This window comes from Phaenicophaeus curvirostris, chromosome 1 (assembly GCF_032191515.1).
Source record: "Phaenicophaeus curvirostris isolate KB17595 chromosome 1, BPBGC_Pcur_1.0, whole genome shotgun sequence".
Taxonomy (NCBI): domain Eukaryota; kingdom Metazoa; phylum Chordata; class Aves; order Cuculiformes; family Cuculidae; genus Phaenicophaeus; species Phaenicophaeus curvirostris.
Window position 1 is genome coordinate 132,306,230 of NC_091392.1, and position 23,507 is coordinate 132,329,736.

The 23,507-nt window shown below is 39.6% G+C and overlaps 1 protein-coding gene across 5 annotated transcripts in view; it reads left to right on the plus strand.

The window, feature by feature from the left end:
• Positions 1 to 23,507, plus strand: part of ARHGAP6 (Rho GTPase activating protein 6) — a 329,176-nt gene that overhangs the window by 214,780 nt on the left and 90,889 nt on the right. The window contains exon 1 of one of the 5 annotated variants that reach the window (XM_069874656.1): positions 9,783 to 9,888. The exons of the other annotated variants lie outside the window; for them this stretch is intronic. The gene's annotated coding sequence lies outside the window, so the exon portion shown is untranslated. Of the gene's footprint in view, positions 1 to 9,782; positions 9,889 to 23,507 lie in introns of those variants that run through there. 5 annotated transcript variants of the gene reach the window in all.

The following is a 23,507-nucleotide window of genomic DNA, read 5'->3' on the forward strand; positions in this document are numbered from 1 at the left end:
GAAGTGCTGTTCTGAGCACTGTATCATGGTCGACGACTACTTTGTCTTGCTGCAAACCTCAGGTCTGTCAGAAAGATGTCATCAGGGCTGATTTGCTGCAGTCTAAAACCTGGAGGGAAGAATTGAGTTGGACGTGGTTGCAAATCATGATTTATAATAATACCCATTGTGGAATTTTGATCTCTGAAACAGAAGAGATCATCTCTTACACACTATGTACTAGATGCCTGAATGCAATTTCTCTGGTAATTGGTAATGAAAGAGCAGCGGTTATATTGGGAATGTTTAGATTAGTGGTTGGCTGAATAAGTACCTGGTCAGAATCGTTGGGAAGATTGATCAAACCATTTCTTTCTCTTACGTTGTCTTTGTTAGTGTGATACCAGAATGTTTAATTTTACTTACAACATTTCTTTGCGGCCTAAGATTTTGACGATGAATACCAGCTTTTCAAGGAAGTCTGGTGCTTGTGGGGATAGCTTGCAAGTCTGGTGTAGGGTTTTACTGACTTGGAAAGGTTTTCTTTAGTCCCTTCGGCCTTACCCCATTTTATTACCTCAGTTTATTTCTATAAGCCTACTTTTTGAAAATTGTGTTGAATTGAGTTTCCTTATATGACATAATTTGAATAAATACAGTAATGGGATATTTCACATCAATCTATGCATGAGATGATTTGCAATTTTAAAAGGAAGTTTCATGCTTAGTTTGTCAGTTTAGAAAACAATTGATTACTCGGTCATTTCTTCTCACTGAGCTAAGCAGATAGAAGTGTTAGGCCAATCTTGCATAGATAACTTGCTCTGCTTGTTAGAGCAAAAGTCAGGCAGCTGTCATATTTAAATAAAGTTAGATATTCTGAGGAACAAGAATACTTTTTTCAGTTCAATAACTTTCTATTGTTTCCTTTCATTTTGTGTCTTGCTTGAATTTCATCACACAGAGTAAAACAGTAGCTTCCCTGAATCAAGGAATATGTCTATAGGTACTCTGATTTCCTTACTCTCTTTAAACAGGTGATGGTTTGCTGAGTGTGCTGTTGCTCTGTTGTTTCCTTCCCAGGAGCTTTGCAAAATGTGTCAAGGGTTCAGTGGTGTATGCATGGGTGCACACTGAGGTGGGGGGTAGAAATCATCTTTGGCTGCAGCATGGAATTCCTTTGGTTTGTATGTGCAATGCTTTATAGGGACCATTAATAGTAGCTCCCTAGAGAGTATAAATTACAGGAAACTGGGTATTTATAAAGTTTCAGAAAATGTCCTTTGATGTGCGTGTATTGTGTAAGGTATTTCTTAGTGTTAATGAATTTAAGTAGCAGCTGTCATTTGCTAAATTGCTAAGCATTTAATTGTAAGTTTTATCACTGAATCTGGACTCCATCCAGCATTTATTTCTTACTTGTAGTGGTTTTGAGTTTAGAGACTTGCATGTATGCTTTGAGAAATTAAGGCCAGAGATTGACAGTGGCTGTGATGGTGCATGTTGAGGAAGATCCTAGAGCTGGTTTATACTGTCAACACAAGGGAGGAAACAATAGTATCACAAAACAAAACTAAAACCTACCTGCTTAATTTAGAGTCACTTTCTTGATTTCTAGTCGCTCTGGTCTTTTCAAGCATAATTTCTTTTTGTCTTCTGTATAGTGTCTTTTGTTCATTATTTAGCTATTTGTCAGATTTACAACATGCTGAAAGACTGGGAGTGGAGCATAGTAGCTATGACAGGAGAAGCATCAAGTAGATCTAGGTCACAGCAGTTCAGATTTTAGCAGTTTAGTAACTGTTTAGTAGTTTTGACTTCCAGATCTGTCTTCATATGTACAATATAATAACTTAAAACTTCAGGAAGTGAAGATAAAGCAATTCATCTTTTGTCTTTCCACAGTCCTAATTTTCTAATGGCATATTTATTGCTGCTATTAAGAGCAGAGTCGTGATAGTTTTTACAGATTTGAAGCTGGGTAGTATTAAGCATATAATTATTTATAATTCAGTATTATTAATTCAAATTGATCTAGCTATGATCTGATCTGATGGCCACATCCTTACTTTATTATATGATACAGTATACATATGCAGTGTTAGCATTTTGCTTAGAGAACTAGAATCTTTAACATCCCAGATCATTGTGTGATAAATTTTCCTGCAGTGCCCCTGGCGTCCCTGCACTCTCTCTAGTTTCAGTCACTTCAGGTTTGTGAAGGCTCAGTGGCAGAGTGGAGTTCTTACAGCTTCCTCCTGACCCAGGATCTTGAGAGAAATGTAGAGTCCCCAGATGCGTGGGAACAGAACCTGCAAGAATCTGTAAACTTGGCTACAGAGAGAAAATGACCACATCCATTAAAACATGAGATAATATATCTCCCACGCACAGGAAAAAAATAAAAAAGACAAAAAAGATTATGTGAAAACATTATCTAGTATGTCTAAACCCAGCACTGTACTGTTTCTATTTTAAGGTTATTTAACATAAATTGATGTTATCTAACACCACGTGTCTCCAGTGAGGGAATGTCAGCCTGAGTGCACGGAACATGCACATTGGCTTGAAAGAAAAGACTCTTGCTATTTTCTCTGAACGGTGAAGGCAGGGAAAAGGGTAAACAGTTTCCCTTGCTGCCTTTAACTCTTTCCCCGGTCAAGCATGTGTTATTAGCAAGCAAACTAGCAATAATTTTTTTATTGGAACAAACAGCATAAAACCATTGAGCTAAAGCCCTTGAGCTAAAGCCCTTGATGAAGACATCTCAGCTTCTGAAACCTTTTGCCAGTTTGCATCACAAATACTCCTAATGCTCAGGAGTTTGCACTGTAGGAAGGCCAGTTGGAAATCTGTCAGTGGTATTTCTCATTTAAGCCTTGAGATGAGGTGACCACTTTTGAGAGCTGCATGGGCATGAACCTGCTTGCTGAAGTCCAGAAGGATGAGGGTGGATCCGGTTTCCTTTGTACCTGGCAAGGGCAGAAAAGCTATTTTTGAACTGTCTAGACTATTCTAAAAAGAATCTTCTTTTCCTCTTCTGGTTATTGGTCATCAGGAAGAAGGGAGGTAGCAAGTCTATTTGTGAATTTGTCCACGTGAACATGTTACAAAGCATGTTTATAGAACTTGTAGGAGCAGGTCTCTTCAAGAGCTGTGCATTTATAGAACTGAATTTCTTGTAGTTTAATCAGTGTACAAATCCAATTACAAATACAGATTTTTACACGACATTAGTATTAAGATAAAATTCCTCCTCCCCACCGCCAAATTAGCTTTAAAATCATACATGGACACGAAGATGAAATGCGACTGTGCAGCCAAGTAATTTTTAAGTTCACATTTCTAATAATTGATTATTGCAATTATTACTATTGATTAGTCTACTGATTGATTATTTATTCTACTGGCACAGCTTATTTACTCTGTCTTTGACACGTTGGTGAGACCATTCATTTTAAAGACTGATGCTGGGACAGGTAGATAACTGAGTGTATCTGGCTGCTGGCTCTGAAGTGTGGCTGGAAGGACGCTGCTGTGCCTTCTCACTGTGTCCCTCTTGGCTGCTCTTTCCTGTTGCCACCGAAAATCTTGCTACTTCTCTTTCTTCTGAGGATGCTTCTCCCCACTGTTGACTTTCCCTTTTTCTCTTTTCTCCTCTGAGAATAATTTAGGGTGTGAGTGTATGTGTTTATACCTTCAGTGCTGTGAAAGGTTCGTTATGAAATGCAATAGCTTTTAAGATAATCTGATGTAGTAAAAGAGAGAACCCTTCTCACAAATGTCACCCTTTTGTAACCTGAGGCCATCACAGTTTTTCATTAAATAGGCTTGCTTCATGTAAGCTAACAGGGGTTGGAAGTCACTGTGGATTGATATTTTCTGCGTACTCAGAAACCTCTTGGAATTAATTTTGTGCTAACATGGAAAATGTCGCTAAAATGATAGTAATCATCTAGTTCTGAGCAGAACAGTGAAGCAATGGTAGATATTGGCTGGGCACACACTAAGTAAAACACTTTCTTTTCCACCTGAACTTTGCCTGTTGTGCTGGCCAGGCAGCCTCACTCTTTTATTCTGCTCTCCCATCTGCTCAGCTGTGTCAAACTGCTGCTGCTGTTCTTGTTCCTTCATTGGTGGAGTGATTACAGACAGACCAGACTCTGTCCCTCTGTCTCTGCTGATAACTGCATGTGACAGAACAGGCCACGTTCAGACAGGAAATTGAGCTCAAGTATAATGCTCGGCAAGTACGGCTCTCAACTTGCCTGCTTTGGGGCTTCTGTTATTGTGTGTTTTGCATAGAAACTCGGGTTGTCTCCATCCAGATGTGAAAAATGCTCTAAAATTTTATTCATTGCAGCACAGACTGTTGTTATTACTACTACTGTTCTTGTTAAGCGTTTGGACAACTCACTTGTAATGACCTGACTCATGACAGTAATTCAAATGGTAACTATAATTTTGATAGGAATTGAAACATGAAAGAGTAATAGATGCCAAAAGCAGCTATCAGTCCAAAGGAGGACAAGGAATGACCAGAGAATATTAACCCTTTAATCATTTGCAGATTTATTTTCTATAATGTGCTGAACAGATGCATGGGGGAGGAAGGTGGTGTTTCTGTGTGTGTGTATATATATGCAGACATAGTTTAGTAAAACCTAATTTTTATGAAGATGAAGATCATGTTAACTGTGAGTTAATCCAATGTCAGTTTGGGGTAACTTGATTACAGATAAGCAACCAAAATAACAATTTTGCTGAAGTCTTTAAAATAACAACATTTCTGGAAATAAACTCATGTTCATTTCTCGCAAGCAGTTATTTTTCTGACACACTGGTGCTTTTCTATGTGTGTGTTGGCAAGGCAGAGCAAGGTACATGTATCTGACTGGTAAGTTTCTCTTTTATTTACAATAAATTCTTGCTAAGGGTCTTCTTTAAGACAAGGCACGACTTATGTTTCATATCTAGTTTCACAGTGAATTAAAGACTGCTGCAGTCATGCTTAGTAAGGGTATTTGATGAAGTCATTTCCTTTCTGAACTCTGGAAGTTTTCTTCCCAGGACAAAGGTTGGAATTGGTTACATTTTTAGAGTGTCTTTACAAGTAGGAGTCCACCTCTTGACAACACAGGCAACATTGCAGTTTGATATTAATTAGATGTTAGTATATCCATGGTGCCATTTCACCATCCTTTCTCCTTTCATGTTTAACAAATGCTAATTGTACTTGAATATCTCAAGATTGCTTGTCAGTCATTCATTTCTTATTGCCCGCATTGTTCACATGGGTATTTTCTGGATTGGTCAAATTCTGCATTCAGAAAACCAGTGTTAATTACTGAGTGACATTCTGATATCTGAGTTCTGTAAAACATAGTGTGGGGTTCTCCCACCCTCCCTTTTTAAAAAAAAAAATAAAAGCACTATTTTTCTCTTAGTGAAATGTATTGTGAGTCAAACCTGGTTTAGAAATGTCTCGAGGAATATTCCTGCTCCTTTTCTTCCAAGCTTACTGTCCTCTTTCTGTTCTTTCTCCTCATAAATGTCAAGCTATTTACCACCTAGTTCAGGCTCTGCAACTCAGCTGTGCCTGATGTTTTGTCTTTTCCGAGGCTTGTTATGGAGTTTTCCTTTGCATGACCAGCAGCGTTTACATCACGGTTACGAAGTATAGGCGTTTCTCCATGGGTAAATACTTAGCAATTTGGCGAGGGATGGGGTGGAATCTCGATGATGGGATGGGAACATGCCTGGCTGTAGCATGGGATGGATGCTGAGGCAGCCTTTACTTTGTCAGCCAGTGGTCACAGTCACTCCTGTGGACGTACCCAAGCAGATGTGCAATACGGACTCAGTGGGGAACTGGCACTTTGTCATGTAAGAGCTATCCTTCCAGCTGAGAAGGGACTGTGAAGCCTCCAGAAGACAGAGCAGCAGGAAGAAAAAAAGGGGCAAGTAATCCAGACAAATGTTCGGGCAGATAGCTCTGAGCAGCTGTAGCCTGAGCTGCTCTGCTTTTATATGCAGTATTAAAAAGATGGGCAGATTCATACACAGATATAATGGAAGCTATAGTCAGCCTTCTGTCTTCTCATAGTACCAAATTAAATTTGACTAGGGAAATTTTCTGGTGATTAAGACTGATATTTTAGCAACTGATATTATAGTTATGTCCTAGTCATAGCTTGGAGCTGGATTCCTTCCTCTGCAGAGAAAGAATTCACTTATTTCACTGTTTACTGTTCTTTAGTTCTTCAATAAATATTCAAACTTTTGCAATCTCATAGTGATTTCCTCCATCATAATGTTGACTTTATATTAAAATGTGATTATACTTCACTTCATTGAAATATGGGGGAGGGAGGGTTGGTTTGTTTTCTTTTCCTTTTCTTTTCTTTTTTTTTTAATTCTAGAAGTTCCTGATAAACACTTCTATATTTTAATGGTAGTTGATATCTTCAAGAGGATGTCTATCAAACTTCATACACATGCTACTCTGCTTGTAGCTATAGAGATGCTTTGTTTGAATCAGAATTATATTCTTTACTGTAAAAAAAAAAGCTGTTAAGGGTTGGGTTTATATTGTTGTTTTAGTTTTGGTCTGGGTTTTTTTTTGAACCTTTTTACAAACTGCACCTGAAGGAGATGGAGTAGAAGCTATTTGTGCAATTGCAGTCTGTTGCCTTTAAGGAGCAGCAGCTTCTCATGTAAATGGAGAGAATGAAAACGCAAAGAATGGAAAGGAAAAGTAACAACCCTTCTTTCTCAAGAAATTTACTCTTTTTTTTCAGCACAATCGCAGGTGGTCATATGCGAAAATCCCCCCTAGTTTAAGTTTTTTTTAGGTTTCCTTGCCTTATCCTGAAACTGTTGATTCATCTTTATCGCTGTAAAACTTTTTATTTAGAAAGTTAAAAAAAAATACAAAAAAGAATAAGCTAAGGGTTTATGCTGTATTGTGTGATTCATCATGCTAGAAGGAGGAACTTGCTGTATCCTGGTGCATATTCAGTAGCAACCAAGCTACTAGGCTCAGACATTTGAGGGTTTTTTCCTCTCTATATCAAGCCATAGCACTCAAGCTTCCTGTCTCAGGAAATGGGTATGAACTTCTTTCTCTCTCCCTTCTTCCCCGTTTGGTGTCTTTTTTGTTTGGTGGTTTTTGTTTTTTTTTACCTGAAGGGAGTTGAATTTCTAGTAATCAGCTCCAGGAGTGGGATAGGTGATCTTTCTTGGTTTGTACCTAAAGCAGAACTCAGAAGAAAATGTTACCAAATATTTGCCTGTTCTAAAGAAAAGGTTCACTTCGTTATTTATAAGCAAACTGAGTTAATGGCTTTGAAATAAAAAATCTGAGGTTATTAAAAACCATTAAAGAGAATTAATTTGAAATCTATCACTGTAGCCAGTTAAGATAGTTCCTCTTCCACATTTTATAATTACTGTTTTTAAAGTGCCACCTTGTTTGTATGTGGATAAAACTTGTCTTGAACATGTATCCCTTTACTAAAAGTTTTTGTTAAGTACTGTAATAGTTGATAAAGTAGAGACACATTATCATTATTCTAAAACAAAGGAATTCAGATAAATGGGTGTGGTACTGAAAGTGAGATAAGCTTGCAAGAGAAAATACCATTGGATCAGCAAAAGCAGGCGATAGAAGTCTGTGTAAAGTGAAACAAAGCTGAAGATAATGTAAGTTTTAAAGGAATAGGAAGAAGCCTCTTGCTCAATGGCTGGTCTCCTCAACCGGCTATGGTATTTAAAATGTTATTTTTGAAGATATTTATGTAATCTGGACATTTTTGTATAGGGATAATAAAAACAAGTTAAAAGGACTGTACAACTAGCTATGTAGTATTATTTTTTTTAAAATGTGTTAGTCCCAGATGCATTCATTGCTGCTTAGGCATGAGGCAGAGGTGTAAACCAATGCAAGAATCATCATAGCAGCTTAAGTAACACCTAAATGCTCACATCATATACAATATTCCACTCTTGAGGTGGAGCCTTAATCAGCAGAACATATGGAACCCTGATGAGCAAATACCTTTCCCATTTTATATGGCTGTGGCAAGTAGAACACATCTTCCTATCCTTGGTTTTAGGCAAATTATGATGAACTGCCTCTGTCTATGTAGCATGTGTAACTTGCAGTTTGTGTTTATGCCTCTTGTGAGTGTACTGCGTGTGTAAGCTTCTCCCAGAGCTGAAACTTGAATATATGTGCACGTCAGTGAAAATTACCACTCTGAAAATTATTTATTCCAAACATGAGCAATGTTAGTCACAGACAAATGAAGATGGAAGGTGAATACAAAGGCAGAAGGGATCCAAGTTATATGAGCCCATACATCACTCCAGTACAGAAGATGCAGGTTTGTACATTCTTCTGGAGCAGTTTCATAGTTGCCTACAGCTGTATGACCTACATTTTATGGCTGTTGTAGATGACACACCATAATGTGTAGTGTGAACGGTTCTGTTTCTCTTTCAGTGCAAATCAATGAGGTGATTTAAATCAACCAGAGAACGAAGTGTTAAATAATGGCTAGTTCAGCTAAGACTTGACAGCTGTAAAGCAGTAATAAATTTCTAGGGTCAGTAACTTCTCAATTCAGTCCGCCCACATCTGTGAAAGCGTGCCTGTGTATAGTTTTATAACAGCATGAATATTTTTCATGTTTAGGATAAAGATCCGTGGCGAGGCTCCTGACTGATATTAGCTGGTAAATTGATGGGATGGAATTTCTGGCTTTGTTTTAAAATTAAGCATAATGTAGTTAATGAGGCTCTACTCTGTCACACGTTTATTGGAAGTAAATCTCACAGTTCTGGTTTGGGAACTCTAATGCAAATTACAACAGCCCTTATTTATAGCTCTTGAGTTCATTGTTTCAGCCTTAAGTTTGACATTCAAAACGTCACAAGGTAGCCTTGAGCTTCTGGCTGCCCTGTGTTTCTTCATTCTGTGCAGAAGATCTACAGATGCTAAGTAGTAGCAAAAAGCAAATGGTATCATGGCTTCATTCAAGAGCATTTATCAGCATTGCAGCCTGTGTCCTTGTCATGCAAGTGCATAAGTCTGGATACGTTACGGGGTTACATAGAAATAAGGGATGTGTGTGAAAGAGAGGCAGTGTTTAGAAGCGTGAGAGGAAGACTGGGCACAGGAAAGCAGAGCTACTTTGAATGCATGCTCAGACACAAGGTGCACAAGAGAGACCAAGACAGCTAGGGTATGGGAACAGTCCAATTTCTTAATTGCAACAAAAAAATGTCAGCTGGTTTGGGATTTCCAATAGTAAGATCAACCACCAGTGCCTTCTTTCAGCTATTGCTCTTGGTGGGCAGAGCTGGGAGTGTGTAAAGACACCCCTGAGTGCCCCTTACCCAACTGCATGCAGTGATTGCTGTTAACTTTGGGAACAGATTGGTTCAGCACTTGCAGTGGAAACTGGTGGATGTGTGTCACTGCTCCCAGGAATCAAGTGACCTTGTTTATGCTATGTAGCTGGGCCAGTGTGCAGCTGTTTCCACTGTAAGCACTCATAGAAAGGTGGTTTCAGGGTATGCTTGTGCATTTTACTTTGCAATTAATTTTGTATGGGCACACATGCTAGCCCCTCCTCCAACAGTTGCCTAAGTGCTTTCTGCTGACATAGAACAAGTACGTTGTACATTTTGAGTTCTTTTTTGCCCCGTCAGAGAAACAAGAGGGATGGTAGAAAGGAACAAGGGTGATAGTTAAGGCCCTGAAGAAACAAACCTGCAAGATGTGGCTGGGTAGTTCAGACCCCTTTAGAAGAACCAAAAATAATTTTATGTGCAACCATTAATCCTCCAGTTTACCAGACACTTCACAGGAAAATAATGATAAAGCTACTATGATAGGAAAAGGTAAGTATATCCAAGTCTGAACTTGTTTTGGAAGAGTAGAATTTGTATGTATTCCTGAATACAATCTCTGCAATACTATAATGCTCTATCTTCCTACAAAGCAATTAAGAATATTTATCCCATTAGGTATACGAACAGATTTGTGTTGATTGTTTCTACACCCAAAAACATTTACGCATGTAACTGTTTCAAGCATCAAGTTTGTGTTAGAAATAGAAGGGAGCTGCTGGGAATTGAGAGAGGCAAGAAGGTGAAAAGGAGCTCTCTTCTGCTTTACAAATATCCTGTCCTGGGTAGTGTCCTTGAATATGTAAGAGCTTCCCAGGGATCTTTGCTTATCATTAATATTGGCATGCTGCACAAAGGGGAGGAATATATTTTCACTTTCTCATGAGATTTTCTTCAGTAGTGTGTGACTTGTACTTTTTTTTCACAGAGCTTTCTCAAGGGCTGTCTTTATGCCAGTGGGTTCCAGTCTCTTTTTTTTGTTTGTTTGTTTGATTTTTTTAGCTTAATCAAATGTGTCCAGCCGAGGAGAATTCAGCCAGTTGAGGGAAGGCTGCTTCTTCATGGTGACAGAGTAGGGATCCCTTAGGAATGAATGTGAAGTGGTAATTGTGGAGAGGGGTTGTCTGTTCAGGTGCTAGGTAGGAGACCCTGACCTGGAGGTACTGCGACCTGCGTCATTAGATGATGTGCCTTTCCCATGAGGGAAGGAATGAAAGAGGGAGTGACATCTGACAAATGTGTAGGCATTTTGCTTAATGCTGGAAGATGTGATGCTGATAAAGAGAGTATCACTCCATGGAGCAGAGAAAGAAAGGAAAGAAGGAAGAGGAAAAAAAAAGTGAAGAGTGAGAAGCGGGGAGAGGAAGTAATTTTAAGGATTTCAGCTAATTGTCTCTACGGAAGCATACCTTGGAGTAAAAGCTCTGTAAAGGATTTGTCAGCTCCTTGGAGAGCCTTTTTCTTTTTAAACAGCACAGAAGTGCCAGAAACCCTGTCCTTCAGCTCGATGGGAGGATTGTGTTGTGTGCAAGTGTTGTGGAGAAGTTCTGTATCTTGGAGGAAGAGGAACCCAAGTGTGGTTTGACAGTTGCTACAGCAACTAATGTTTTTTTAATGGAAGGCAAGGATAAGTGATGGCATGAAGTCTTGTGTAACTGACGTACCTTCCCCCACTTCCTGCCAATTTTCCAGTATATTAAAACAATAAGTAATTTATGAGTTCAGATGAGAAATGGCTCTTCGCTTGCCCAGCTCCGCTGTGCTTGTGAGACTGCGTGATCTTTGTGGAGACAGCAGAGAAGGAACTATTTACACACCGGAAAGCAAGGATTCAAGCATCTCTGAAAAGTATACTTTGCAAGGGAAAAAAATTGCATTCCTTGTTCTGCCTGAAGAAGTTTTGTTAGATGTGGATGTCAGTGGGCTGAGCCTTCTTCATCTCATAGCTTCCTTTCTTCTCATCCCTGTTGCTTCTCCCCTCCGTGATTAGTTTTCTGCAAAGTTTTTAAAGTCCCTTTGGTTACTGTGGAATTATTTTTTTAATGTAGGAACAATGATGTATTGCAGAGCAAATGAAAGATGATGAAAACTTATAGTAGGAAGGGAATTCTGGCCCTCTCCACCGCAGTGTTGCAGGACCAGCCCTGGCATAGATGTGTTCCAATAACTATTGCCTAGGAAGAGCATTTAACCCTTGTAATTTTTTAGGACCAAGCTAACACCTGGGAGGAATGATACCAGAGCAGAAACCACACATTCTGTCCTAGATATATGGACACTCACTTTAAGATACAGAAAGGTACCTTAACCTAAGCTTTCATTTTCCTATTTAAGGTCACATGTTTAAATTTAATTATGGTTTCAGTCTTACTAGTGAAATTTGGGGGCATTTTACAGCTGAATTTCAGGGGAAGACAGTTCAGCTTGAGTTTTTTGAAATCTCACTGGAAGTCTTAGGCTGCAGGGGGTCACTTTTTTGACACTTTGCCTCCTCATTGGGTTCTCTGTGTAAGATCAGAATTTAATAATTAAAGTTAAGGTTACCGATTTGAATGAAAGAGTAAGTATTAAACCACTAAGCATTTTTATAAAATGAAACATAATTATGAACAATTATGGAATCTTAAAATTGGGTTGTGCAATTTTTACACCATTGTTAACACCCTGCTTTTGTGAGCCAAGCATGTTTACCTAGCTCTGTAGATCTATGTTACAGATGTCCTTGCTAATGTTTTGAGCATTTACGACTTATAAACAGTGCTCCCAGGTTTGTAAGTTTTAATCCTGTGTTTCATTTCACAGTTAAAAAAAAAAAGAAGTTACTTTCAATTCAGGACAATTTTATATTGTCTGCTTGCTAAAAATTATGACTGCACTAAGAGAAGGTTTTCAAGTGAATGACACTGAGGTATTTATCTGCAATAAGGACACTGCTCTTGAGTTCCTGAGAAGCAGTGCATGAAGCATGCACATTTTTTTTTCACGGATGAGAAAGTAATAAACATTTGCTACCAATGTTATGCGTTTTTAAGCTTAGTAGAAGACTGGTTATTACCTTCTTACCATTCAGTAAGCCATTTTGTGGATTCATGTGATACGAGAGAGAGAACAGAAATGTTTCAAGTAAATGGATAACTGGCAGACAGCTCTCTCTCTCTCTACATCCTTGTGTGCTAGTGACCATTTTTTATACTAAGAGAAATTTGCAATGTTTGAAATGTGTGATGTGAACGTCTTCCTACCCATAGCATTGTGTCCAGTCTTCTCTTTCTTCTGCAGATCTTGCCTCCTGCATTCTTCCCTGAATGTTGAGACAGCTCATAGTTTTTCTTTAACTCTTTCACTTGCCCCAGTGGATGCAGCGCCATCTCAGTATATCTGCTTTTGTGCACATTCCTTTAGCCACTCTCGGGGTCAACCCTGCTGCAATATTCTCGTTTGTGTCTCACCATCTTTCACTTAGTCATATGATGCTGCTTTCATCTCTCATCTTAAGAAGCATGTTGCAGTCTTGCCTCTGTGTGCTTTTCCAATAGCTGCACACCTCCCTTCTTGTTTTCATGTAAAATCTATTGATTCAGCTACCAGGGTTATTTTTCTTCAGTTCTGCCTGGACTTCTTCTAGGCTGGCTCTCATCGCTTCCACTGTGTCTGACTGCCCTTGTCCAGTATCCCATGACTGCCAACTAGCACTCAGTTAGTAGATGCACAGCAGCAGAACTTCTCGTAGTTGATCGATGTGCACCGTTTCTGGTGTTTATGTCACACACAATAGAAATCTTGCAGCACCACTGAGTTGTTAGTGTGTAAGTGAAAGGAAGATACTTGATTTCCTGGGGAACAGATAAGCCTACCTGTGACGTGAACAGCTATATATAACAGAAAATACCAACATCTTTATACTTAATATTTTAAAATTTGGAAAAATGTCTTAACATAATGTAGTGGTCTGTAGAGTATGCAAACCTCCTGTACATTTGGAGGTATGGTGTCTCTACTAAGCTGTATTTAACTGTTTCAGATAAACCTACTGCTTGATGCTGGGTTATGCCCTGATAGAGGGAAGCATGGAGATATTTGATTTCCCACCCCTCGTCCCGAAACTGGACGTACTGTTGCTTTTTGATACAGTTCTTTGGTGCTCTGCTGAAGTGTGCTAATGCTGACAGCCAGTGTAGGCATTCATCACACATTTGTAAGTGGTCTGAACTACTAAAATTTGAGATCTACTGAGTGTTTGGAGTCTTAGTATGTTGTTTTACCAGCCACCTCACGCTGAAGTTTCTCACCTCATGAAATGTTAGTAAAATTTGGAAGCCAAAGGAAGTCACTTTCAGTTTGTCAGACTAATCAATCATTACCGGCATCAGTGAGGATGGAAAGTTGAGACAAAAATATATGAGGATATTCAGATAGGTTTCATTGAATTTAATTTAGTGACCTAAGCTAGTGCTAGTTAAAAACCATTTGGGCATGGGTATTACACGTGTTTTGTCTTAGGAAACATAGAGAAGAAGCACTGTTCTCTCTTTGGTTTTTTTTTTCTTTCTTTTTTCATTCTTTTTTCTCTCTTCCTCCTTATTCCTCCTCCCTCTCCCCCAGCACGATCATACAAGAAATTATTTGCAGTTGTCTGGAAAGTGAATTCATGCTAAATGGCTAGAAATAGCAATTGTGAAGTATTTTTGATTTGGCACTAAACCAAATATTTTTCTGCCTTCATACTGACAGAATTACAGACCAAAGGAGTTGAACTGAAGCTCAGTTTACGTGAATGATGGTAAAGTTTTATTGTCAAAAAGCAGCATTCCTGTCTTGAGTATTACTGAAGGGAGATAACAATCACTTGGGAAATTGAGCAGAATAGGTTATGGTCTACGTGTTCCAGCAAATGGTTCTGGGTGGTTTTACAATGAAAGTAGGTGCTCAGCCATAAGTATAGAAGACTCCATGTACAAAATTGTCCAGAAATATTAAATTTAGTGGGCAAAATTCTGCCTTTGAAAGGGAAGCTGGCCTGGCTGAGACTCAGCTCGTAATTGTAATAGGATAGGTTTTTTTCTCCAGTTTTTTGAAGTGTATGTTAGCACTTGTCTCTCTGTAAGGTAAGGACACCACTGAAGGCACCTCTGGAAAATCAGATTTAGTTTGTACTGATTTTGCTCAGTTAAATAAGTTCATGCGATTCCTCTGGAGGCATATATAAAACTAGATGTGACTGGGTTTCCATGCTGTAGTTTAAATGTATTCCTAAATGCACAGATTTAAATTGAAGGGTAAAAAGACTATTATATTTAAAACAAAGGAAAACAAACAAACAAATGAACTAAACCCCCCAAAAATCAAAAGCAGTGAGAGTATGTGCAGGCAGTAGGATCCTGCTCCATGGTGGTGAATATAATGGCATCAACTGGGAGAGACATCTCCTGGATGGCTCCATGCAAGCCACCCTTTCCAAGGCTGAGCCTAATATCAAAGGGAGATGTTAAATCCTCAGCAGGCAGGAGAGGGAGGGAGCTGAATGAGCCGTTAGGGAGGCAGTGCTCAAGGTGTCAGTGCAAATGCTGACAGGCTGGGATGGGTGCCCTATAGACCATGTGGATGGCTTCTCCTGGGGAGACACTGGTGAGTATGACCCTTTCTTAATTGACTCTCTTACCTCAGCAGCGAGGCTTTGTGCGGTGAGCTTATCTCATGGCTAGTGGAGAGGTCATGCTGTGAAGCTGCCGTGAGGAGGATGTGCCTTCTCCAAGGATTCCCTTCAGCATCCCTTGATCACATCCTGTGAAGAAAACACCCCCTTGGCAGCATTGGGGTCATGCTTCGGCCACCCTCCTGTGCAGAGGCTCCTGATGGAGACATGCAGGGAGTGCCTGCTACGTGAGAATGCAGTGTGGGATGCCAGTGCATGATGCTGTATTGCCAGAGCCTCTGGAGGAAGCTCTTATGTAGTGTGTGAAACCTGGTGAGTCAATGAGTAAGCTGTAGCCTTACATAAGAGTGCAGTTAAGGAGTTAGCTGCAGATAAGGGATGACTGCGATATGTTTACTTTTGATATTGAATAATTGATGCTCTGCTAAGGAGTTGATTTTGAATTTGTTGAATGAGCTGTCATCACAGCCAAAGAGGGGAGCTTTTGACAGCTCTAGTCCTATTTGTAGTAGGTCTTGTCATCCAGGAACTGGTCCAGTATGCGGAGAGTAAGAGTGTGTTATCTCAGTTGCCTAACGTCTGCATATGATAACTTCTTGGTGCTGTGAGACTGCCAAAGAAAGATAGAAATTCTGGTAGCTTTCTAAGAAAAGCACGTAGCTGTTTAATGGAAGAAGCTTTCTTTGATGTATGATATCCCTGAGTGTTAAATGTGAGTCCAACCTTGCAGCACAAAGGACTGCAATATTTCTTAACCCAAATATTTGGAGAGTTTTCAGTGAGGCCTGGCCTGTTTCTAAATTCATATGATCTCTGTTGCGAGGAATATTGTTAGTTCAGTGCAGTTTTACAAGGAGGTGAATTTAGCATTTAATGTAGCAGCAGCACTTGTGTAGGGGCTACTACTTCTTTACAGCACTTATTTACATTCATGGGTCTGGCAACTCTTTCGTCCTTCTCTGCCTTTCTGCCATTTCCCGTGGGTCATGGCTAAGCAGCAGGTTTCTCACTGCCACCTTACCTGTTCTGTGCTTGTGAGATATCTGGACGGTGCACATGTGAAATCTTGGAGTAAAAATTTCCATAGCTCTTACTGCTGTGTGTGCTGCCTAGGGCCTATACTTATTAATATATAGCATCTCTGTTAGGAGAAACTGGTATTTACACTCACTCTCTGGGAATTCTATTGGCAAAACCAGAAAGACCAAAACATAAGTTACAGAAAAATAGCAGTCATTTTTTCATGCATTCCTATCTGTGTTTGCCATGGAGCATCTGCATTAGCAAAGCCAAATTCTGACACATTGTCTAAATGTTAGAGTTTTAAAACATAATTATTGTTATTTTATCACACTATTGTAAATTCATGATTGATTTGGGTGGTAAATTCTTCAGAGGTGAAAGTCAAGCTTGGCGGTAACAGAGTGTAGTAGCTCTTAGCTTTTGAAGGCTTCCGTACTGTTAGGGCATTCCTTTCTCTATAGAAGCAAGGGAGGCCATGGAAAAGCCTTTGATACTTGCAGTGAGATTCTTCTCAGAGGTGTTGGTTGAAGATAATTCAATGCTGCTTCCTTTCTGAAACAGGGAAGATGTGTTGTTGAGAGTGTAGGTTGCCTTAGGAAGCAGTTGTCCTCCTGGGCTGGAAGAAAGCAAGCTGGGAGAAATGATAATCAAAGAGTTGTCCTCTCTTTCCAGCATGTTAAAATACAGAGCACCTCCCCTTGGGAAAAAAAGAAATTTGGGGGACATTGTTGAACCAAGATGCCTGGCTTGTCATTGTTTTTTTTTTCCTGAAGAGCAACAGTATATATGTCATGGTCATTCCACCTAACTTTTACATCGTGTCTTTAGATTGAATTAAACTGTACCATTTGTTAATTGTAAAACTCTGCCAAGGGGTGTGTTAAATGGGAGATCAATTTAGGGGCATAGGCTGGAGTTTTTTTCTGATCCTTAAGCCTGCAGGAGCTTTCACAGACTAAGATTTTACAGCTAGATATAATCCCATGCAGTTACCTTGCCATTAAAAAACAGCTGCTTGGTGGTGAAGTTGCCTGTCTGTTCAGACTGTAGCTCAGAAATGGGTAGGCAGGTCGTGGTTGGAAGAAGGTGGCTGTAGCAGGTTGGAGAAAGCTAAACCGAAAAGCTGTCAGTTAACAGGATTACAAAGCAAATCTTGATTTGCTATACATGTTGTCAGTCTAGAGGCTTATTAATGTGGTCTCAGCATCGTTTAAGACTTTGGTCACTTGTGGATCATCCACCTCATGCTGTGAATGTGCTCACAGGGATGTACTAACAGGACCTGTTTACCCATAGACATGTAGTGCTGCAGTGCCTCTATCTGTTATCTTTCAAGATCTATCAGCAAGATTACCAGGTTCACAAAACAATAATAAGTTGGGCACAGTGGCTGAGGTCATGACATGAGTAATGGATTTCCTTGGATCTGAAAGCCTGAATATGTGGGATGGTGGATGGCTTGGGAGATACTCTAGTTCAAAATGAATTTTAAGCGCCACCATCACAGAGGTACCTCAGATCTGCGTTGTGTCCCAAGGTTTACTTTTCTGATTTACTATGCTGTTCCTTGAAATGTCAGCCACCTCCGGCTTTATCCTGTCCAAGTGGTAAAGTTTTCTCTCTCTCTTTGCTTGGCTTGGAAGGTGGGGATGTTTTGGGAACATTCCAGGCTTTTCTGAAGCAGCTTTTTCCACTGTCAGGCGGGGTCTGGTGCCGAGCCAGCCACTGCTTCCTGGTTCTCACCCTTCCCTTGCAGGCAGACGGATGACCTGACTTCAGGGAGCAACCTTTCTTGGAAGGTGAAATCAGGCACATAAATGCTGACTGTAAATATTAGCTGCCTACACACCTATGAACATATTAATCCTATGTTAGCACTCTGGTGCGGTGTTCGTTGATTAGTTAATTAGCATTTGCACAGTGCTCAGAGGGTGATAGTGATATGTACATTTGTTATCAGTTTAGATTAGTATATTACACCAAGCCAGAAACCTACTGAGATAATTTACTGATATTCTAGGGAAAGGTGTGTTTTTGTAAGAGCTCAGTGAGGTAGAGATCATCTATTATAGTTCAGAAGAGGGTAAAATTTGGCAACTTAGTGGAAGTCTTGTTAGATACATCTTGCCCTGCACTGGGAAGGAATGAAGATATTACTTTACCTGTCTTCCTCTGTTTGTAGGTTGTAATGTCAAATAATTCCTCCTTCTTCCCTGCTTCTTCTCTGGAAGACTCTTTTCTCATTGTATTCTATGTGAGTGCTTGAGTGCCATCTGTTTTGTCTTGCTTGAGTATCCATGGAAGAGGATAAAGGAAGACATTGTTGAAATGGTTGAGTCTGTCCTAGACTCCGACCTTATCTGTCTGTGCAAAACCTGATTAAGGGGAGCTTGATCTGCACTCTCAGCATTAACTAGGGCTGGGGAAAATCCACTGAGAGGTGTAGGTTTCTGCTCCTCCTTGCACTTATCATATAATCATACAATCATAGATTGGTTTGAATTGGAAGGGACCATTAAAGATCATTTAGTTCCAACCCCCCTGTCATGAGCAGGGACACTTCCCACTAGACCAGGATGCTCAAGGGCCCATCCAGCCCAGCCTTGAACACTTCCAGGGAGGGGGCATCCACAACTTCTCTAGGAAACATGTCCCAGTCCCTCACCACCCTCATCATGAAGAATTTCTTCCTAATATTGAATCTAAATTTTCCCTCTTCCAATTTAAAGCCATTCATCCTAGTCCTATCACTATATGCCCTTGAAAAAAGTCCCTCCCCATCTTTATTGCAGGCCCCCTTCAGGTGCTGGAAGGCTGCTATAAAGTCTCTCCAGAGCCTTCTCCTGCATAACTAGATGTGAGAGAAAATGTGATCTGACAATAATAGCAGGCATGATTTTTTGTTCATATGCTTATCTATTAACCTAAGAAGCAACTCTCCTGGGCCTAAAATAACGCTCATTGCACAGACATGACATTATTTCAAATGACCTAGTCTTTTAAAAGTCTGCATCTATAAGTCTTTATGGCCCTGACCTTACTGGTGGTCCTATTCAGAAGGATACTGCACTTAGTGGACCATCACGAGGTGCTGAGGGGCATGGTTTAGTGATTGATAGGAATGGTTGGACTTGATGATCTGGTGGATCTTTTCCAACCTGGTGATTCTGTGATCACTGACTTCTGGGCTGTCCGTACCATCAAGGAAGGTTTGGGAGGGGAGTCTGTGGGATGGGAGGAACCAGGAGGTCGGCTGACCTTTCAGTCAAGGTCTATTCATTGCCTCTTTCAAAGCAGTGCATTCCAGTAGGGCTCTTGGTGCTTGCTGTAACTCTGGGCTGCTCTTTCTCAGCTGCAGGGGAGTGATTCGTTCCTTAGAGGCCTTCAAAAACATTCCTCTCTCTTCATTAATCAGAAACTTAATCAATTTACAGGCTTTTAAGTGGACTTCAAGCCCTAGGTTTTTTTAAGTTCTGTAGAAATTTTCCAGTCTTTAACATACGATAACACGCAGAGTCACTCAAGTTAATAGCATGATATGTCGCTTGGGAGATCGTTTTTTGTTTTATCTTATTGCAGGTAATGTTATCTATGGACAGCTAGTATCTGATGGGATCCCTTTGCTCCTGCTCTGTGAGGAGAAGAAGCCTCCCAGGGTGGCCGCATTCCACAAACAGCTCTGAATTGCTGGGAATCCCTGTGGGACCTAACAAAACTCTTAACTTGGTTGTTTTTCAGAGAATGTTTTCCAGTCACTTTACATGGCTCTGGTGATAGAATAAAAGTGATGGAAAAAAATACCTGAGCCGTTTCATGCTGTTCTTTTTCATCATGTTATGATGTTTGAAACATACCAATTTGGTTGCTTTTAGCTGTCAGGAAGAGAAATTTCCCATGGATGCTGTATACTTGAGAATAATTCTACATTACTTTGCTGGATTTTTTAGGAAACAATAATAAATAATCTTTGCATGTGAACTTGTGTCCAGAGAAACAGAGATTTTAATCCCTTGTGGGAAACCATAAGTATTTCACTTTCTAGATGAATTTAAATTAATTTCATATGTTCTCACATTAATTTTCATCTTCTTTTTACAAGCTCTCCTCTGTTTTGTTCTTTGCTTTACTTTACTTTTTTTTCTTTGTTCATTGCTTCCTTTGCTTTCACTAGAGTTTCATCTACCTTTTTCTTGTGTTTCTAGTGAGATATTCAATACTTCTCACTTTCTCAGCCTGCCTTTTGATTCTGCATCTTAGGAATCTCCTCCATCTTCTCTCAGGTTGCAGGTTGCTAGTGTGATGTTCCCTGCAATCTGCTTATCAGTAGGCATCCCCTCATTTTTTTAATTGCAATTCTCTCTCCTCTCTGTATTCTTGCCCAGTCTGTCCCTTTCAGTCTCTTATGGGATTTATTCCAGTTGATGGTTTCCTGCAGAAGCCTGTGGCTAAAGAAAAAGAAGTGTTTTAAGTTGTTGCATATCTCTGCCTTGATTTCCAGCACTGTCCTATGTCAAATACATGTGCGTTTCTAGATTTTACCTTTTTCTCCAGTGGTAAGTCAGTAGTTGTAGGGAAAAAAAGGAGCTTACCAAAATGCAGGTGACTTCCTTAACTTCCGCAAGTTGTCTGCTCCAAGCAAATGTTAAGTTCGTATGCTATCTCCCTCTATGAAAGGCTGTATAGCAAAGGTAGAAGTGAGGGAATAGGACTTAAATCCAGGTGTGTAATTTTCTATCTGAGAAAGGAATGTGAAGCTAGTGGGTATGTTGCTTGATGTTAAGTTGAGCTCATCTTTTGTTTTTCCTTAGTTGTATGTTAGAAAGCAAAGGAATCATTCTTATCAGGTGGGAGCTTGCAAACTGAGAAGTACGGCTTGGAAAATTTATAAGTAGTAAATACATGGGGAAGGAGTTTTGGAACAAGTGATACTAGAATAGTGGCTTGTATTTCTATAGAAGTGGGCTACATGATCCAAAGGTCTTTTCCAACCTAGTGATTCTGTGTTACATGTGAAGAAAAAAGATTGCTGTCATAATTCTCTTAGGTTTCCACTTCACTTCCTTTTTCAGAGTAATCACAAAAATGGAGGTTTCTAAAATAATTAACGGCAGCTATAAATCATTGCAAGGTGATGACATGCAGGCATTTGACTAATAGCTGATTTGCTCTAAGAAAATCTCCAATTTATGGGACAGGATTTCAGAAATGTGTAATAGTTTTACAGATGCATTTCTTGTGCTTTTGAGTAGTTAATGTGCCTGCGTACTTCTTAGTTGGCTGTGGCTCAGAATTGCTATTTGTGGCCTTGGAAATCTCCTCCTGAGCCAACAGGTGAGAAGATGTTTTGATCCCTCAAAATGTTGATATGCAAGATTTTGGTTACCCTTCAGGGACACTGGCCTACATGCTGAGGGCTGTTGCCTCAATCTTTTTCTAGTCTCTTTCAAATTAGCTGGTTTTATGTCTTCTTTTTTTTGATGCCAGTTCCTGATTCTCACTTCTTGCTTTGGTTCTCAGAAGCAAAAATGAGGGCAATTAGCCTGATCTTAATTTGCAAATTGCTTTTAAGAACAAATTAAGCAGAACATTTTTCACTTGAAGTTGGTGTTCTTGCTTCTACCTGTGCTTAAAGGTTAGTAACTTTCTAATGACTATTCAAAGTTTTAGGTGTCCATTACTCTTTGGTTTTGGTTTTTGGGTTTTTTTTCACCATACTTTTTCATTCCTTTTGGAATTGTCTTCCTCCATCTTTTCCTTCTTTTGTTTTTTCACTGATTTTCTCAATTTTCTGTACTTCATGGAACTGAATTCAGTCTCCATGAAGCCAGCTTTCCCCAGTCACTGCCCCTTGGGGCAGCTGCATGTGCTCCATCCTGGCAGAGGGAAGGATGCACTGTGCTGCTTCAGGACTGCTCTGCTCCATGAGAGACCAAGCATCATGCTGGCAGCACTGCTGTTTGTGCAGGGCTTGAGCTGGCATCTCAGGTTGAGGTAGCTTGACTCTCTCCCAATGGCTTTGGACAGTGCATAGAAGAAGCTTGAGTAATCTCTTGTGGAAAGGACATTTTGCTTCCCTTGTTGCTGCTGCATTTTAACTTGTGTGAACTTTCTCTCCTGTGTTTTGCATATAGATAGATATTCATTGCTGTAAGTTGTTCTTGGAGATGTGCAGCAGATAAAGGACAGATTCAAGGGAGGCAAGTAGAGGTTTAAACTTTTCTGTTTATGTCATGTTAATGTGTTGGGACAATCCTGCATGGTGGAGTTACAGATGTGTTAAAGAGCATGATCCCCAGTGCTGCAATAGGTCCTTTCCAGTTCTCCATTTTTCTTCTCTGTTGAACTTTGAAATAAGCTGTGTGCAGATTCCTAGGGCTGAAGTGGATACTGAGGAGTTATCTAATAATGAGGTTCTGCAAAATATCTAGTGTGGTGATTAAAATCCTTTCTTTATGAGTAGCAGTACTTGCTGTACCATTACTTAAAAGATGTTCAATGCCATTTACTTTTTTCCAGTGCAAGCATCCATAGAGAAGGACATTTTCAATATGCAGGAGAAAAATTGCTGTGTAGGCAGCATAATGTAAACATTGGGTTTTGCTTTGAGTAGGAAAGCAAAGCGAGCGATTGGTTGATTTGGAGTTAACTAAAGTTGTTTGGTTTCTTTCCTTTCTTTCTAGGTTATTATTGTTATTCTTAAATTTCTTTGGTTTTTAAAACGGGGGGGAAAAGGGTGAAATTATGTTTTTGGCCATGCTTTCTGAAAAGATAGAATGTTTTGGATTAAAAGATGAGTGGGTTTGATAGTAGAATTTTGACTTACTGTTGGCTTCAAGAGGTAGTGCCTTGACTGTTAAGCTAATAAGAGCAAATCTTTAGTAAGTCTAGTATCATGAGAAAAGGAGATGAGAACAGAAAAAGATGTGCCTTGGAGAGGACATCTATAACGAAGTCTGCCCCGTTCATATACATACATAACAGGCATTTAGCATGTTTATTTTTATGCGTTTTTTGTTTAGGACACGTGCATCCAGAGACAATGTGGAACAGCTTCAAAGGCCCTCCAGTGATTCCAATTAACTTTTCCTCTGCTATAAATGGAAACATAGGTCCAAATTTCTTCTAAAAAGTTAATGAGGGAAATGAAGAAATTTAAATTAGCAGTAGAGTTTTAGAAAAATTTGGGTTTTATCTTCTAAATTGTTATATGTTAATGCAATATTTGATTTTAACTGTACTTGCATTTTAACATAACTTGCATAAAATGCTGCATGTGAAGTACTTTCAAGGTCACACGACTAGGACAGCAGAAGTTTTGTCTTAGAGTATTAGAAGGAACCCCAACAATAATACCCATGCAGTTTTAAACATCGAATTAATACTAGCAGGAGATCACTTCTGGGTTTCTTTGAAAGCAGAATGTGAACTACTGTTA